Here is a 17,303-nt window from a genome sequence, read left to right as displayed (position 1 = left end):
TTTTTTAAGTACAATTATCTGATTCAATATTGGCTACAGGTCTAGTACCAGCCCAAATTCAGGAAAGAACCTCTAGAGGTCAAGAATAACCTCTGGATCATTCTTGAACTATAAAAATGTCCCCCCTTTTCTAAAAGAGGTAAAGCTAGTTAACCCTCATATCCCATTTCCAACTTTCATCACTCTTCAAGGTTCGCAACCTTCCCATCTTGTAAAATCTCTTGGTTTTTACAGGTTCATTTCATTTCTGAAGCTACCACAGTACCAAGTCCCCATCTACCACCAATGGGCTACTCCAATAACTCCTTAACTACCCACTCCTAACATAAATCACATATTACTTCTCCTCAATAAAATCTCCTCAAACCTTATTTCTTCCTGTCACTCTTATGTGTAAGGAATCACACAGCTTCTCTGCTTCTTTACAAATCCTAAGTCTTCAAGGAAACAAAGTAGAAGGGGAGTCAAATATCATAAAAGGCAGCAATTCGAAGCCAAAAGTGATTAATAAAATTAACACAACATCCATTTAATGACAGTTTATTCCCAGACAAATCTGTTTTAACAACTGACAGTGGCTAGCCAAAATAATACTCTAATGTTGAAAACCAAAGCAAGGGAAAGATGATTTCTTGGCCAATTTACAGCACTTCCTCCTTAGTCACCCTTGGTGGACAAAGAATCCTGGCAGTCTCTCCCAATGATCCTGAACTTAGCTCATAAGCATTCTCATGAAAGTGTTCCAGGACATCAAGCACTGTGAATTGGCAGGAAAGATGAAACTTATTTGTTATTTCTGAATTTCGACACATCTTAACCGAAAGAATTTTTTCTCTTTTTCTTTCTTGTCTGAGGTCAAGGAAAAAATAAGAAAGAAACCACAACACTTTAACTGTGTGAAAACTTGAAAATATAAAAGGAAAAGAAAATTCCTTAAAACATTTCAGTTCACAAGAACTTTGGTGGATAAACACACTTTTTCTTTTGACATTAATGAACAGCCCTTTTCAATTTTCTTAAGGTCAAAACTAACAGGCTGATATACAAGTATTATTCTAAATACCAATACAAAGCCGAACATCATGGTAATATTTTTTTGGAGATTGGCTAATAAACTAATTAAAGACAAATAAACTAATTAAAGATAGGCAGCATTAAGGGAGGACTGCAACCCCCAATTATGAACAGGTTTCATTCTACAAATACATTTGTCATATGACAGTTTCTAACCAGATGTAATTTTCAGCAGGAAGTTGTCACAATGAGGTAGTTAATGAAAAATGGAAAACCCCACCCCAAGTGTCCCAAAAGTATCTTGTGTTCAAAATACCAGCAACATGGACAGAAAGCTGAACTGTTAACAAAGGTGGGAGGTGTACAGTTAGCAAGCCTGAGGTGAGCTGTGAAGATGTTACCACACCCCAGTGGCAGAGCAGAACACAAAACACAGTGCAAGAATAACAGCTTCAAGTGTAAGAGTTTATGTTTTTGTTTCCTCAACAAAAACAACATGCCACAGAAACTCAGTTTACCAGAGGTAGAGGTATATTTCGCCCCTAATATTCAAAATGTAAATTTATTACTCTGATAATTTACAGCTCAAAACAAGAGACACTGATTTAAAAGCAGGGTCATGCTTTAAATAGAACATGTGACTAAGGCTGCAGAGTAATACTTACGCAAATATGATGATGAACTGGTTTCTACTGCAGTCATTATCAATAATGAAGAAAAAGATGTGGATTCCAACAATCCACAGGGTTCGTTCAACTCTTTCCTATTGCTTACTCTGTGCTAATAATTAGTAAAATAATTGCTCTGTGCTGTCTGTGCAGGACACTAGGATGCTTTCTAAGGTGTTGTTCTGCCATGTACTTTATGCCAGTTTGCACCAGAATATATGTCTACATGTACTGGGCTACTTACTACCTGAATGGGAATTCATTTTAACTTGTATTTTGTTCCTTGCTTTTAGTAAATGTTTTACTGGTAAATTTTCTTTGTCTGCATGTGCTGTATAAAAATCCATTAAACTTTTACACAATGAATTGCTTTTTGGTTACCTAAATGCAGAAAGATACAGTACTAATATTTGCTTTTGTAATATCACATGAATAGTAAACTGTAATGTTGCCAGCTATGTACCAGTATTTATTTGTATAAAATAGTGTATGTTGTATAAATAGACTCTTTTTTAGCTATGTGAACTTAGAGCTTTAATAGTTCTTTTTTTTTTTACAGGGTTAGTAGAATATTACCACATATCTAGAACTTAAGATATTCCATGGGATCTAAGAATAATTATTTACTTGAACCAAAAAATCATTTCCTCTAAAAAAGCTCTCACATTTATAAATACTTTAAAGCTAAACAGTGGAAAGTACTAGAAAATTTAGAGTTCAGGTTACATGTTGGCCAATGTAGAAAACAAAAATGGGATTAATTTTTGTTTTTAATTCTTTAAAATCCTCTTGAATGGTAATGTTTCATTAGAAGAGGACAAACAGATCAACACAGGGACTTTGATGTAAGGAGATTTAACTTCTCTTAAATGTGAGGACCAAGCTCCTTCCATTTTTATTACAAATTAGATATTATCCATTGAATCTTCAAAGGTGTCAATGATAAAACCTTTTCTACTACACCTTAAGAATCACTTAACTTAGAGGTGGTTACCACTAACCTTACTAAAAGAAAAACAACAAGGAATGTAATTTCTAGTAACATAGAGAAAAGACAAAGATTTGCTACAGCTCTGACTGCCAACATACTGTCAATGAGTTCAATAAAAGAGATTGTATTTGATAAATCCTATCTTCAATGATGCCACAGATAGCAGGGGTAGATACTGTACTTCCTTTTTCTCGAAGATACACTGCAGCAAAAGCTGATTTACCTAAAAGTAACACTAAAGCTAGGCACTGAACCATGTCAAACACTTGACCTAGTGCTGCCTTTAAGTCACCTAGTTCTAGTCCAGGATGGGAAATCTTCAAGTCCAGTAGAACAGTGCTGGTGGATTATACTTTTCCCTGATCTAGAAATGTTTTTAAATCTCATTAAAGTAACAACAGGATGCTGCAAAGGCCTGAATGGTGGCAATTCCATCTTTGATTCTGATTTCAGTCCTATCTCCAATTCTTTCCTTTTATGCAAATAAAGATCCATTAACAAGATAAAAGTAAAATGACTGTCGGCAGCAAGTTACACAGTACAACGTTCAACCAAAAACGATCCGATAGTTATGTGCTACGTCCAAATGTGCAAAATGTCTGAAACACCTACATTCTGAAATCTCTAGGATCTTTAGATGACTTATAAAAAACCAATAATGCAGACTAAGTAAAACTGAGATCACCATCAGACATCCAGAGCACACAGCTGCTAGACTCACAGTATCCAGGGTTAAGAGTGAGGGTCTCTCTGGGATAGGAACAGAAAATCTTAACATTACAAAGAGTCACATAAAAAAAATATGTATACAAGTATTAACTACCTAGCTCAAAAGCAGTGACATGCTGTATGACAGGATTGGGGGGGGGGGACGACAAGAGTACGCACGTTACCACTGGGTTATGAAAAATCCTTTTTCCAGTTTCAGATATTAGACAGTTATTGAAATCCAATTTGCGCTCCACCAACTTCCCTTTAAATACTCATTAAAATTAGAATCTTAAAGTTTCACATAGCTAGAAACTAAGAATACAGGTTAATCTCTGAATAGCTAGAGGAATTTCCAATAACCAAAATTTAGAAGAATCATTAAGGCAAAAAAAATAGGAACACATGAGGAAAAGATAGATTTCTATTTCTAATCACTATATCCTATACAGAATTTCTAATAACCAAAGGCAGCGAAGGCATCTATTGCCAATCCCTTCCACAAACTTAAAAAAAAAAGAGGAGCTCATTTCTTTCCTGTGTTACAAATTTCAAATAATGAAATGAAAGCTAGATGAAAGCAGACAGAAAATTGTATTTGATATCCAAGGATATTTAGTTGGCAATGAGAAGAAGCTGAAGCATCATTTCCATAAAATGATGGAAAATGGTTTTCACTGACTGTTGAGCAAGGAAAAGGACTAAATACTGCATCAGGTTATCCAAGAAGCAACATTACTCAAAAAGGCAGTGTGACATAATCATACAGAAGATTCCTCCTCAGCCAGCACATTTGAACACCATCAAGTATCAGGAAGTTGGCCAGAGGCTGGACTCAGTAACACTTATAAAGCTCAAAGTAGGAATGTAGAGGCAACAAGGTGGACACTGAGAGAAATCATTCCATCAAGCTGTTTACCTGCATATATCAAGAACCTTTCCTCCCAGGCAATGTAACTGTCTACCTTAAAATCTCGCATAGATTCAATATTCTGTAATGACCTATATGGGAATAGGATCTAAAAAAGAACGGATATGTGTATAACTGATTCACTTTGCTGTACAACAGAAACACCTTATAAGTCAACTATACTCTAATAAAAATTAATTTTTAAAAATCCCTCAGAGAGGGCTTCCCTGGTGGCACAGTGTTTGAGAGTCCGCCTGCCGATGCAGGGGACACGGGTTCGTGCCCCAGTCCGGGAAGGTCCCACATGCCGCGGAGCGGCTGGGCCCACGGGCCATGGGTGCTGAGCCTGCGCGTCCGGAGCCTGTGCTCCACAGCGGGAGAGGCCACAGCAGTGAGAGGCCCGTGTACTGCAAAGAAAAAAAGAAAAAAGAAAGAAAACAAAATCCCTCAGAGAAAAAAACAGGGAAACTATCAGAAGTAGAGTTCACTGTAAAGTAAAGGCTACAAAATTGGCCAGATACAAATAAGTGTCCCAAAACTAAAATCCTCACATCCTTACAAAAATCTGTTTTTGATAGTCCTCTCCTCCTCTGTAAAAAGCAAACAAAACATAACAAAATATTCTTCCAGTATCTCAAGCTGGAAAGCTTGTTACCCTCAACTCCTCTCTTTCTCTCACAACCATATTTAATCCACGAGAAACTCTTTTCGATCTACCTTCAAAATACATCTAATCTCAGACCTCTTCAACCAAGCAACCATCATCTCTCAGCTGGAAATGGCATCAGCCTCCTGAGTGGTCCTCCTGCCTCGGACTTACCTTATAGTCCTCTGCTCAGAAAGTTCCCATCTAACCCAGAGTAAAAGCCAAAGTTCCTACAAGGCTCCTCGCTATTTCTCATCCTCCATTCTCTGACTTAAATGAACTTGTCTTGAAACACGTTCTTCTCCCAGATATCCTTGAGCAATGTTTCTGTATTTCCCTGGGGTCACCTTATCAAAGAAGCCTACTCTGACCAACACAGAATAGTGAAGCTGCTGCCACCACCCTCCCCGGACTCTCCTTTGTTTCCACAGCACTTACCACTTGATATATATTTATTCATTTATTGCCTCAGTTCCTCCAGCAGTGTCAGTTACAAGAGGGGCAGGAATTCTTTGTTTTATTCACTCATGTATCACAAGAAATTCTTGTTTTATTTACTAATGTAGCCCCACAAACCCAACACAGTAAGTCCCCAACACACGAATCTTCAAGTTGCATTCGCATGTCCCATCAAGTTAGTTAGTTCATGTGTCTGGCGTACATTGTCACGTGTCAGCTATGATGCGAAAAGAAGAGCTACTACCCAGATATCACTGGATCTTTTCTTCAAGAAGGTAGATAGAATTGAATCCAGCAAGGAACCAGACCCTGTGCCATCAACGTCAGGCGTGAGTGAAATTGCAGCTTGCCCTCCGTCTCCTGTTGCTGACGATCCTTCAGCTCTACCACCTCCCACCTCCTCTCCCTCCTCCAGTCAGCAACTCTTCTTGCCTGTTCACTTGATGCCAGCCCCTGTATGCCAGCTGTTGTACTGTACTACTGTACTTTTCAAGGTACTGTACTGTAAGATTTAAAATGGTTTTTTTTGTGTTTTTTAAAATATATTTGTGTGAAAACTATTATAAACCTATTACAGTACAGTACAACATAGCCGATTGTGTTAGTTGGGTACCTATGCTAACTTTGTTGGACTTACGAACAAATTGGACTTATGAATGCGCTCTCAGAACGGAACTCCTTTGTATATAGGGGGCTTACTGTAGGCTCACGTGCAGTAAGTATTCAATAAATGTATGTTAAATGAATGAATATTGGTGGTAGTGGAGATGAGGAAGGGAGTATCCTATCCACAGTGGTTCACAATAGTATGTGTACAGCTGGAAAGGCAGGCACAAATCTTTACTGAGGGTTATTAGTTTATAGGTTTGATCTAATTCCAATGAAAATCCCAGACGGATTTTTTGAGAGAATTTGACAAGACTGATGGATTTGACTACCCAAATTTAAAACTTCTATAATTCAAAAAACATACCAATTAAAAGGCAAACAGAGGGCTTCCCTGGTAGCGCAGTGGTTGGGAGTCCGCCTGCTGATGCAGGGGACGCAGGTTCGTGCCCCGGTCCAGGAGGATCCCACATGCCGCAGAGCGGCTGGGCCCGTGCGCCATGGCCACTGAGCCTGCGCGTCCGAAGCCTGTGCCCCGCAACGGGAGAGGCCACAACAGTGAGAGGGCCGCGTACCGCAAAAAAAAAAAAAAAAAAGAAAGGCAAACAGAAAGCTAGGGAAAACAATGTATACTTATGAATCAATTCAAAAGGACATATAAGCAAGTGACTACGAAAGATTTATTTATATAAAAATACACATGGCCAGTAAATACAAAACAAGGGTTAAACTACATTAGTAAATCAAAGCAATAAAAATTTTAAAGGATGCCTTTTCTGCCGAGCAAATTTTAAAAGTCACATAAAAAGAACTGTATCTAATGCCTGCTAGGTTTCAGGGAAACTGCTGATGAAACAGCAGTTTCATTCTGGAAAACAATATAACATTTATCAAAAACCTTAAAACTGTCCTTATCCTATGACCAAAAAAATTTTCCACATCAGAAATTTAACCTAAGATAATAACCTGTGACATGAATCAAGTTTTACTCACAACAAAACTCCTATATAAGAGATCACAAACGAAGGTCACATTCCTGAAGTTGGTTTTATTTGCTTATAGTTGAATTTTCTTTGGCCTCCATACATAAGGATACAATATTTTTTCAATTCTTTGCCAGCAGTTTAAAATTATATACAAAGACAGGGTCTGCCAATGCTGGGTCTGCAAGTCTCTTAATGACTATTAGCTAAACAGCAGCTGATCCCTTCAGCTGTGGCACTTGATCCACAGTTCAAAATTATCCCCAGCTGGTAGGTGTCATTCATTTATATTATATGTCTGAACTCCTGAAGTTACCTGAGTTGGAAACCCTACACTAGAAGTCAAATGTTAAGCCCGCAGGGCTGTCTAAACCCGTATTGTAGGGCCCCATCTCCAGAATTTCAGATTCAGTAGGTCTGAGGTGGGGGTCCCAGAATTTACATTTCTAACAAGTTCCAAGGTGATGCTAGGTAATGCTGCTGGTCCAAAGATCACACTCTGAGAAACTTAGACTGATGAAACTTCCTCAGTGAAGCCAGAGAGGGGTCCCATGAATTACACAATTGCAGGATACCTGAATAATCCTGAGGATGCCATTTAAGGGGATGGGGCAGAGGGTCCTAAGAAAAGTTGATGGATCAAAAACCAACAGTCACCGCAGATGTCACAGCACTGACTACCCCTAATTATCAGAGGTAGAAAACCATTGCCCCTACACTAAATTTAGGAATAATCCGAGATTAAATTCTTGGTCCTATTTTTTAAATTCTACATTCTTCCTCATGGGTTTTATTTATTCTCAGTTTTAAATACTTCTTCTACACTTCATAACATAATACGGGTTGCAAACAAAGACTGCTGTAAAAGATACCTTATAGCTCCAATATTTCATGACCAACAAATGCGTTATTACCAGCTCTAATATTTTCTACTGAATTTGAATTCTTTCTTCAGCTAGAAACTATACATAGTAGGTAACATTTGTGGAATGCTTCCTTTGTTCTGGGCACTGCTACCAACTTTACATGAATTTCATCATTTAATCATTATAACAACCCTGAGAGACAGCACCTACTATCCCCATACTGCAGATGGAGAATCTGAGGCACTGAGGGGTTAGGTCATTTGCCCAGAGAAGAAAAAGCAAGATGTACATCTGGCTCCAGAGCCCTTAATTTTAATCACTGCACTATAGTGCCTCTATCCTCATTGCCTTTGTGTTAAAGGAAAGCTTTGTTAACAGGGAATTCAATATAAGGTCTTTACCTACCTCTTGAACCCATTTTTCTGTTTCCATATACAGCTAAGAACTCTACTTAAAAAAGGCCAACACAGGGCTTCCCTGGTGGCGCAGTGGTTGAGAGTCCGCCTACCGATGCAGGGGACACGGGTTCGAGCCCTGGCCTGGGAAGATCCCACATGCCGCAGAGCAACTAAGTCCGTGCACCACAACTACTGAGCCTGCGCGTCTGGAGCCTGTGCTCCGCAACAAGAGAGGCCGCGACAGTGAGAGGCCCACGCACCGTGATGAAGAGTGGCCCCCGCTCGCCGCAACTAGAGAAAGCCCTCGCACAGAAACGAAGACCCAACACAGCCAAAAATAAATAAATAAATTTATGTGTGTGTGTGTGTGTGTGTGTGTGTGTGTATAAAAAGGAAGCACAGACACTCCATTATAACATTAATAAAAGTATGTGACTTTGTGTGACACACAAAATAAAAACCCATTAGTCCCTGCCCTTAAGAGGCAGCATGCAAAACAAAATGATACCCAATTCACCCTAAATTCAGTCTCCACACAGAAAGGCATAAAGGTGAAAAGTCAAGAACCTGCAAGCTGTAATCCCCTGAAGGGATCATGGAGGCTGGTCTCTAAACTCTAAAGCCCAGTAGAGAAGTCCTAGGAATGTGTAAATGACCCTGCACAGCAAAAGGGAAAGAGCAGATAACCAACTGAATAAGAGAACAAAAAGATCAGTGAAATCATATTTTTAAGCCTATGGCCACATATGGTTCTATTTTTTGTATTCATCATTTACTATTAAAAACCACTGCAATATATTGGTGATGTCCAAGACAAATATTATGGCAATAATATTTACTTTGCTTAAGGAAAGAACTCAGAAGTAACTGAGGAACTAAACAGAATGGAAAACAGTCTACTCTGGGCATCTAATTGGTATGAAATTATGTTAGAAACAGATCTGAATTAGGAGGGAAAAGCAATTTGACATGCTACTGCAAAAGAAGAAAGAAGACTGGCCTCAGCAATGAACGAAAGACGAAGATCAGAGAAAACACGATAGCATCTATCTGCGTTGATTGCTTTTTAAAAATTAACAGACATTATTTCTTAGAATAGTTTTAGGTTTACAGAAAAACTGAGTGAAAAGTAGAGAACCCGTATATCCACCCCCTCAACAGTTTCCTCTATGATTATGCGTTAGTGTAATACATTTGTTACAACTGATGAACCAATTGATACATTATTATTATTAATTAAAGTCCATAGTTTACACAATAGGGTTTACTCTTTGCAGTTTTGACCAATGTATAATGACATGTATCCACTATTTTAAATATGTAATGCCAAAATCAAAGAGAGTGTTGCTCTAGCTCTCACTGTCTTTATCACAGTAATATAAACTATCTCCTAATCTCCCCCTGCCCTCATCTACTTTTCCTAATCTTCCCCATCTCAATAAAGAGCAATACCTTCCTTCAACTGGCTGAGATCAAAAAACTCACTTTCACAACCCACACACCTAACCCATGAGCAAATCCTACCTGCTCTGCTTTCAAAATATATCCAGAATAAAACATCACTCCTCACAAACTTCACCACCACCCCGACCCAAGCCACCACCCTCTGGCACCAGAGATCACAACAGCCCCCAGCACAGATGCCGCTGCTGCTGTCCAGAGCAGTCAGCTTTTCTTTCAAACTAGGTCAGATCATGTCACCCCTCTACTCAAAGGTGATACTCAGAGTAAAAGCTAAAATCCTTACAATAATCAACTAGCTTCCAAACACCCTATCTCCACCTACTCCAGTCCCCCTTTACCCTGAGTTTACCTCCTACTAGGTTCCTTCTCACTACTGAAGCTACACTGCTATCATAAAGACCAAGATGCATTTAGCCATAAGTGCTTAAAGGTAAACAAGTATTCACATTGTGAAATGGAACATTTCTAATCATATTCATAACAAAACTGCTGTAATATTAACTGGCTGGGAAATGGGTGAGGGAGGATCCCCTATCAACACAAGGATGGTTAGAAACAGTAAATTAATCCATCCTGATAAACAACTTATTAAGTATCAAGCTTTAATGTGAATAAAGTACTTCTCCTAAATCTAGAGATCTAGATCCCAAATACATTTGCCTACACAGGGTACCACCCAAGGGCCTGGAGGGTGGGGGTGAAAGTGGGGAGGGCAGAGCCATACAACACTGTACACGGAGTAACACACCTGGTTACTCTTTATTCTCTGCAAGACAGCTACATTCAGTGGAAACCTCTTATAAAATGGGCAGAATAAGGTAATCCTCCTGCTCATTAATACAATAAAACCAAGACTTAATGTAGGAAAAGTTAAAGAAGTGTAGTTGAACTAACAATTTCAGCCTTGCAGATCAATTTGTGTGACTGCGTTCAGTAGCATCAGATTTTACTATCACTGTTGTCCATTTCAGTTCAGTTCCCAGGCTTTAAAATCCCAAAGGACAGAAAGAGATAAGCATCCTACGTGCTAGTATTAGTAATATTAGAAAGTGCTACCATTTGTTGAAACCTGAAGGGCCAGGTACTTGACATGTATAATTTTCTAATTTTAATTACAACTTAAAGTAAATACCGTATTCCAAGGCTATTAAAAAACTGAGCAATTTTGACAAAGTCACACAGCTAATCAGTGCCAGCAGAAATTCAAACTCACGTTCGACTCAAAAGTCTGTATTCTAAAATATATCTCAATAAAGCTGTTTTCAAAAAATGCTTTCTTTACAACAGACCACAGGCTTTTCTGAGTCAAAACTGAAATCGTTATGACAGACATATAAAGCACACTGGGTTCTGGACAATATACAGGAGTCCTATCAGAATATTTTAGCAAAATAAATTAAAGGTAAAGGGCTTAAAATCTGAAAATATTTACCTAATAAGAACTGTAATTTTTTTGCCCAACTTCAAATTAAATGAGTTTTAGGACTCAGTTTTCCACAGTCCTTTCCTCCAAGACATCTGAACACCCTAAAAAGAAATATATAAATAGCCTGGATATTTATTTCCTTTGATAAATGGAAAAAAGTAATGTGAAAATGTTTCTGGCTATACTAGTCAACAAAAAAATTGCCCACCAATGTGGAATCTAGCCTTCAAAAACTGGTCATGGTCATTACCCAACCTCTAAGCAATAATACATTCAACTGGATTATCAAGCTAATAAAGGAGGAGAGAGAAAAGCCACAGGAAATTTGAGAGGTAACTTATAATTGGCTCTCATCAGACTCACACACCGGGTCTAATCAGAGACCAGGTGACATGGTGGGATTATGCAAACCAGTAACAACCATACTGAATGAAATGTCTTTTACAGAACACAACCACTTTCTCCATAAGAGAGTCAAAAGGTTATTTTCACTCCTCACAGTTAAACTAATGATAAGAAGGCCAGTCACAGCTCGGAGTAACCAGACTTTCTAAAAAGGAATTCAATTCTGTATTTTCTTCAGAATCTTCCTTTCCCATTAATGGGGATACTAAATTTCACGTATGAATCAAATTGAGAGAAAAAAGAAAATACAAAGTGAGCTGTAAAATCTATGCTCATGATCTGCAAAACAGATGCAGATGGGGTGAGGTGGAGAAGCCCTTCCCTAGTTCTTTTTTTTTGTTGTTGGGGGTAGGAGTTTATTAATTAATTAATTAATTTTTGCTGTGTTGGGTCTTCGTTTCTGTGCGAGGGCTTTCTATAGTTGTGGCAAGCGGGGGCCACTCTTCATCGCGGTGCACGGGCCTCTCACTATCGCGGCCTCTCCTGTTGCAGAGAACAGGCTCCAGACGCGCAGGCTCAGTAGTTGTGGCTCACGGGCCTAGTTGCTCCGCGGCATGTGGGATCCTCCCGGACTGGGCTCGAACCCGTGTCCCCTGCATTAGTAGGCAGATTCTCAACCACTGCGCCACCAGGGAAGCCCCCTTCCCTAGTTCTTAACAGGGACCAACCAAAAGGTCCTGCTTGATCTGTCTCTGCCCATACCATCATCCCTAAGAACCACTCTCAAAACCTCTCCTGGCTCTTTTATACTCTGGCCACACTGGCGGAGACGAAAGGAGGATTCCCTGGCAGTCCCTCTCACAGATCTATTTGCCCTTTGCTATACTCATCATAAACATAATTTTAATCAGTTGATTCAAGGATTTTTTTTAATGGTTATTATGTTTCGAGATACTTTTGTTATAGCAGTGAACAGGACAAAATCCCTACCTAACAGGAGGAAATTTACATTCCAGAGGTAGAGAACAATAAGCTAGTAAGCAGAAGTGTGTTTGTGTGTGTGCATTAAAATGTTATTTGTGATATTAACTTGCCCTTTTACAGCTGGTGGTCAAGAATCTCTCTTTTAAAAGTGGCAGAGACCTGAACAGGATGAAGAACCAAACTCAGCTGACAGGAAACCTGTGGAAAAGCTTTCCAGGCAGAGTGTGCAGTAAAATGTACAGGCAGGAACGCACTCAGAATTAAGAGTAAGAAGACCAGTGTGGGTGGAGCACAGTGAGCCTAAGGAAATGTTTTAAGATGATACCAAGGTGGTATACAAAAGCAGATAGACCCTAGATCCAGTAGGGTCTTGTAGCCCATGATAAGGAGTTTGACTTTTAGCCTAAGTGTGCCATGAAGCCTTTGGACAAATTAGAGCAGGGGCACAAGATATTATTACTATTTACATTTTTAAGCTCACTCTTGCTGTTCTGTGAACACACTATAGATGATCAATAACAGAAGGAGACAAATTAGGAGGCTACTGAGGTTGTCCAGGCAAAAGATAATGGTTTGATGACAGCATCTGTAATGGGGAGTAGGTATTTATATTCAGAATGTAATCTGAAGGTGGAGCCAGCAAGATTTGCCAAAGGAATAGAATGTTGACACAAAAGAGAAAAAAATTTTCTTTTCCAAATTTGAACATCTGATTTCTTTATTTTTTAAACATCTTTATTGGAGTATAACTGCTTTATAATGGTGTGTTAGTTTCTGCTTTATAACAAAGTGAATCAGTTACACATATACATATGTTCCCATATCTCTTCCCTCTTGCACCTCCCTCCCTCCCACCCTCCCTATCCCACCCCTCTAGGTGGTCACAAACCACTGAGCTGATCTCCCTGTGCTATGTGGCTGCTTCCCACTAGCTAAAAAGAGAAAAATTTGATATCTGTGTCTCCCCATGAGAATGTATGGGACTGCTGCGAAAACAGGGGCCACATATGACTTACTCGGTCCTCAAGACACAGGAGCAGTGAGTATAGTCTAGTTGAATGAATTAATGAACGACCTATTACATTTCTCAAAAGAATAAAAGTACAGGCGGGGCTTCCCTCGTGGCACAGTGGTTGAGAGTCCGCCTGCTGATGCAGGGGACACGGGTTCGTGCCCCGGTCCGGGAGGATCTCACATGCCGCGGAGTGGCTGGGCCCGTGAGCCATGGCCACTGAGCCTGCGCGTCCGGAGCCTGTGCTCCGCAACGGGAGAGGCCGCAACAGTGAGAGGCCCGCGTACCGCAAAAAGAAGTACAGGCATTTACTCTGGCTGTCAAATACTGGTAGGGTGTCAGGCATGGAAATTAAGCACCTTAGGGAAAGAAAGGTGAGTTAAAAGATACCAAAACAAAAGAAACCAGAGACCCATATTTCACTGAACTTGCAAACTCACCTCAAAGTACCACCTGTCTCAAAATCGAATACACACACACACACACACACACACACACGGCTCATTTAGGAAAAGTTACAATATCAGAGCAACAATACTTCTTTGTGAACTACAAGATTGGCTATATTATCTGACAAGATAACTTAAATTGACAGACTTGCTTCACCAAGTAGAGCTAGATGTCCTTGGTGTCCTGTGATATACGAGGAATCTGGTAAATGTCATAAATCAAAATGTGTTGAACTTTTTTTTTAAAACAGAGACAAAATAAGTTTAGCGAGCAAAGAGGAGATTAGACATTATTTTTAAAACTCCTCAAAGCCTACTCTATATATCTGCAAAATTACAGGATTAAATTTCTATGCTTTTACATAAGATTCAGATTTGACTTTAATTTCCCTCTGTAGAAACTACAGAGGATTGAGATGGGGGTGGGGGAGAGGTGGGGATACACATGATGACTCTTATTTTTCCTCCAAGGAAGTTACTGGAGTCTGTAAAAACAAAACTTAGGGCAGTATTCCTTAATGCTGGCCATACATTAGAATTACCTGGGGAGGTTTTAAAAACATGAATGCTGAACACACACCCCAGATCAATTTAATCAAAATTAACTGCCGGTAGGGCCTGAATTTTTCCTTAAATGCTTTCCAGGTGATTCCATTTAGCAGCCAAAGTTTCGAACCACCAACCCATAGCAATAAAGATTAAAGTAGAGGAATTTAAACAAAAACTCCTAAAGAAACTCAACATTTTCTGAGTCAACAAAGTTGATCCCTCATATTAACTGATGGCTCACAGTGAGCATTTTGGAGGACAGATAAAAGGAATTGTCTTGGAATAATAAAAGGTTCATTTCATACATACTTAAACAGCTCAGGTAAGGACAGAACAGAAATAACAACGAAACAAACCCTGGTTAACCCCACCCACATTCTTTCCTAAGGCTTGCATTTTTTACTTACATTATCACTGCAACAAAACTAGAGTCAATTCAAGTTGTCTTCTTCCTGTAATGCTGCCTTAAATCTCTACAGAAAGCAGTTACTTGCTGCACAGCTAAACACATCTTCAGCTGAAGAAACTTTACCTAGAAAAAAGAAAGTAACACCCCATCTTGTCCCTCCCATTTCCCCTCATCAATAGCTAACTTTGAACAAAGAGTCTGTGGATTCATTGTACTATTACATGAAGATAGGGCAGTGAAATTCCCAGTCCTCAGCTGCAAAATAAATACATTTAAGAAATTCTATAGAACACAAGAGTAAAGCAAAATCTTAGTAAACTGACACATGTTCCCATCCTCCTGAGCACATGAAGAAGGCTGCCATAGTTTTCCAATTACATTTCAACTCTGTCCTAGTTTTAAGGCACAAGCTGATCTTCACCTCATTACAGATTTTCAAATATGAGAGAAACGACAAAATCCTTATCTACGATCAATGATAAAAGAGATAGGGATAAAAAAGAAAAGGGAAATTCAGTCTGGTTTTTACATGGATTTAGACCCTTCTATAATTAATTAATTGATTATTCAAGCTGACAGGTGGACACGGATACAAATAAAATACGGAAAGCATTTTAATGCATAGTTTTAGGCTGAAAGGATCTAAACAGTTTCCCTTATATATTGTTTCTGGAAATCTGAAATCAGAACATAGGACTTTTCATTTCAGATTTATATTTAATGTTCAGCTGATTTAAGTATTTTTTCTCAATAAAATTAATGTGCTGTCTTATTTTAATCATGTAAAAGCAGCAAAGTGGTAAGGAACTTGAATGCCATGACGTGAATATTCAAAATCAACTGGTTATATACCCCATGCATTAAATCTGACTGCCTAATATATACCTCCAAAATGATTACAATGACAATCCTTCAACAACATCTGAACCATTACAATGTGAACAGCATTCTGCTGAACGCTACACAATAATCAAAAGACAGGGTCCATAGCCTCAAAACAGTTTATAAATTTGAGGAGATAAGGCTGATAAGCAATATAGCAATAAACACATAATAAGGGCTTAAAATCAGGCAGTACAAACTAAGTATGAGTAGCAGTTCCCAGCCTGGAGTCTTGGCGACCAAAAAACACATTGGTAAGCCAAATAATTAAGAAGTAAAACTATATGTGGGAGTCCTAAATATATAAGAAGCCAAGGTTGGAAGCCACTCACTTGGTCAAGAGAAAAATGGTTTGTGTCTTTGCGAGCAGACCAGGGTAGTCTCAACTTTGCTATTTACTGTGTGAATGTCAACAATTTACCTAACCCTTTAAAAGAGGTAATACCTACCAATCACCATGAGAATCAAACAATATTGTACATATAAAGCACTTTTTAAAAAATAAATTTATTAATTTTTGGCTGTGTTGGGTCTTCGTTGCTGCACGTGGGCTTTCTCTAGTTGCGTTGAGCGGGGGCTACTATTCATTGCCATGCGCGGGCTTCTCATTGTGGTGGCTTCTCTTGTTGTAGAGCACGGGCTCTAGAGCACAGGTTCAGTAGTTGTGGCACACAGGCTTAGTTGTTCCGCGGCATGTGGGATCTTCCCGGACCAGGGCTCACACCCGTGTCCCCTGCTTTGGCAGGTGGATTCTTAACCACTGCACCACCAGGTAAGTCCCCATATAAAGCACTTTTACACAATGCCTGGCACTTAGTCTCAAATACTGGCTATTTCCATCATTACTGTTAGACAGACAACAGTAATATCCTAGTGCTGGCAGGATTATGTGATTATCAAGTCCAGTAGTTCTCAAGTTGTGGCTCCCAGACCAGCAGCATAAGCATAACTTGGGAACTTTTTAGAAATCCACAGAAAATCTTGTAGAAATAAATTTCTATTGTTTTTAAGCCACCCAGCCTATGGTACTTCATTATAGTGGCCCGAACTAAGACAAAGGTGTACTCCTAGAGTTTATTACATACTGTGTGATAAGATGGCAGAGTGGGAAGGTGAAGTGGGGTTGTGATGAGAAGGATGTTGATCACAGTGGCAAGGGAAATCAAGAACTGCATTTTAAATATGAATCTGAACTTCAGAAAAGAAATATACCTGGGCTGGGGATATAAATTTGGAATTATTGGTGTATGGATGATACTCAAAGGACTAAAGATCACCAATGAAAAATACAGATGGGGGGCTGGGGGGGGTCCTGAAAACCAAACCATGACACACTTTAACATTCAAAGGGTAGAGAGAGACGAGGCACCAGAAGTCTGTATGGAGGCATGCAAGACCGGGTCGGCGGGGGGAACGACACAGGACACGTGTGCCATCTTCTGATATTTAAATAAATTCTAGCTCATATCCCCTTTATGGTTCTGGGTCTACCCAATCCTCTTCTCGTCTGAAAAATCAAGTATCAGGTGGACCT

General features: G+C 39.3%; 1 protein-coding gene across 3 annotated transcripts in view; it reads right to left on the bottom strand.

Moving 5' to 3' along the window:
• The window catches only part of KANSL1 (KAT8 regulatory NSL complex subunit 1), a 142,300-nt gene that overhangs the window by 65,149 nt on the left and 59,848 nt on the right, over window positions 1-17,303 (bottom strand). The window lies entirely within an intron of this gene.

The sequence above is a fragment of the Grampus griseus genome (genome assembly GCF_964374135.1).
Source record: "Grampus griseus genome assembly, chromosome: 20".
Lineage (NCBI taxonomy): Eukaryota > Metazoa > Chordata > Mammalia > Artiodactyla > Delphinidae > Grampus > Grampus griseus.
The sequence above is the reverse complement of the archived record's forward strand: the minus strand, read 5'-3'. Positions and strand labels throughout refer to the sequence as shown.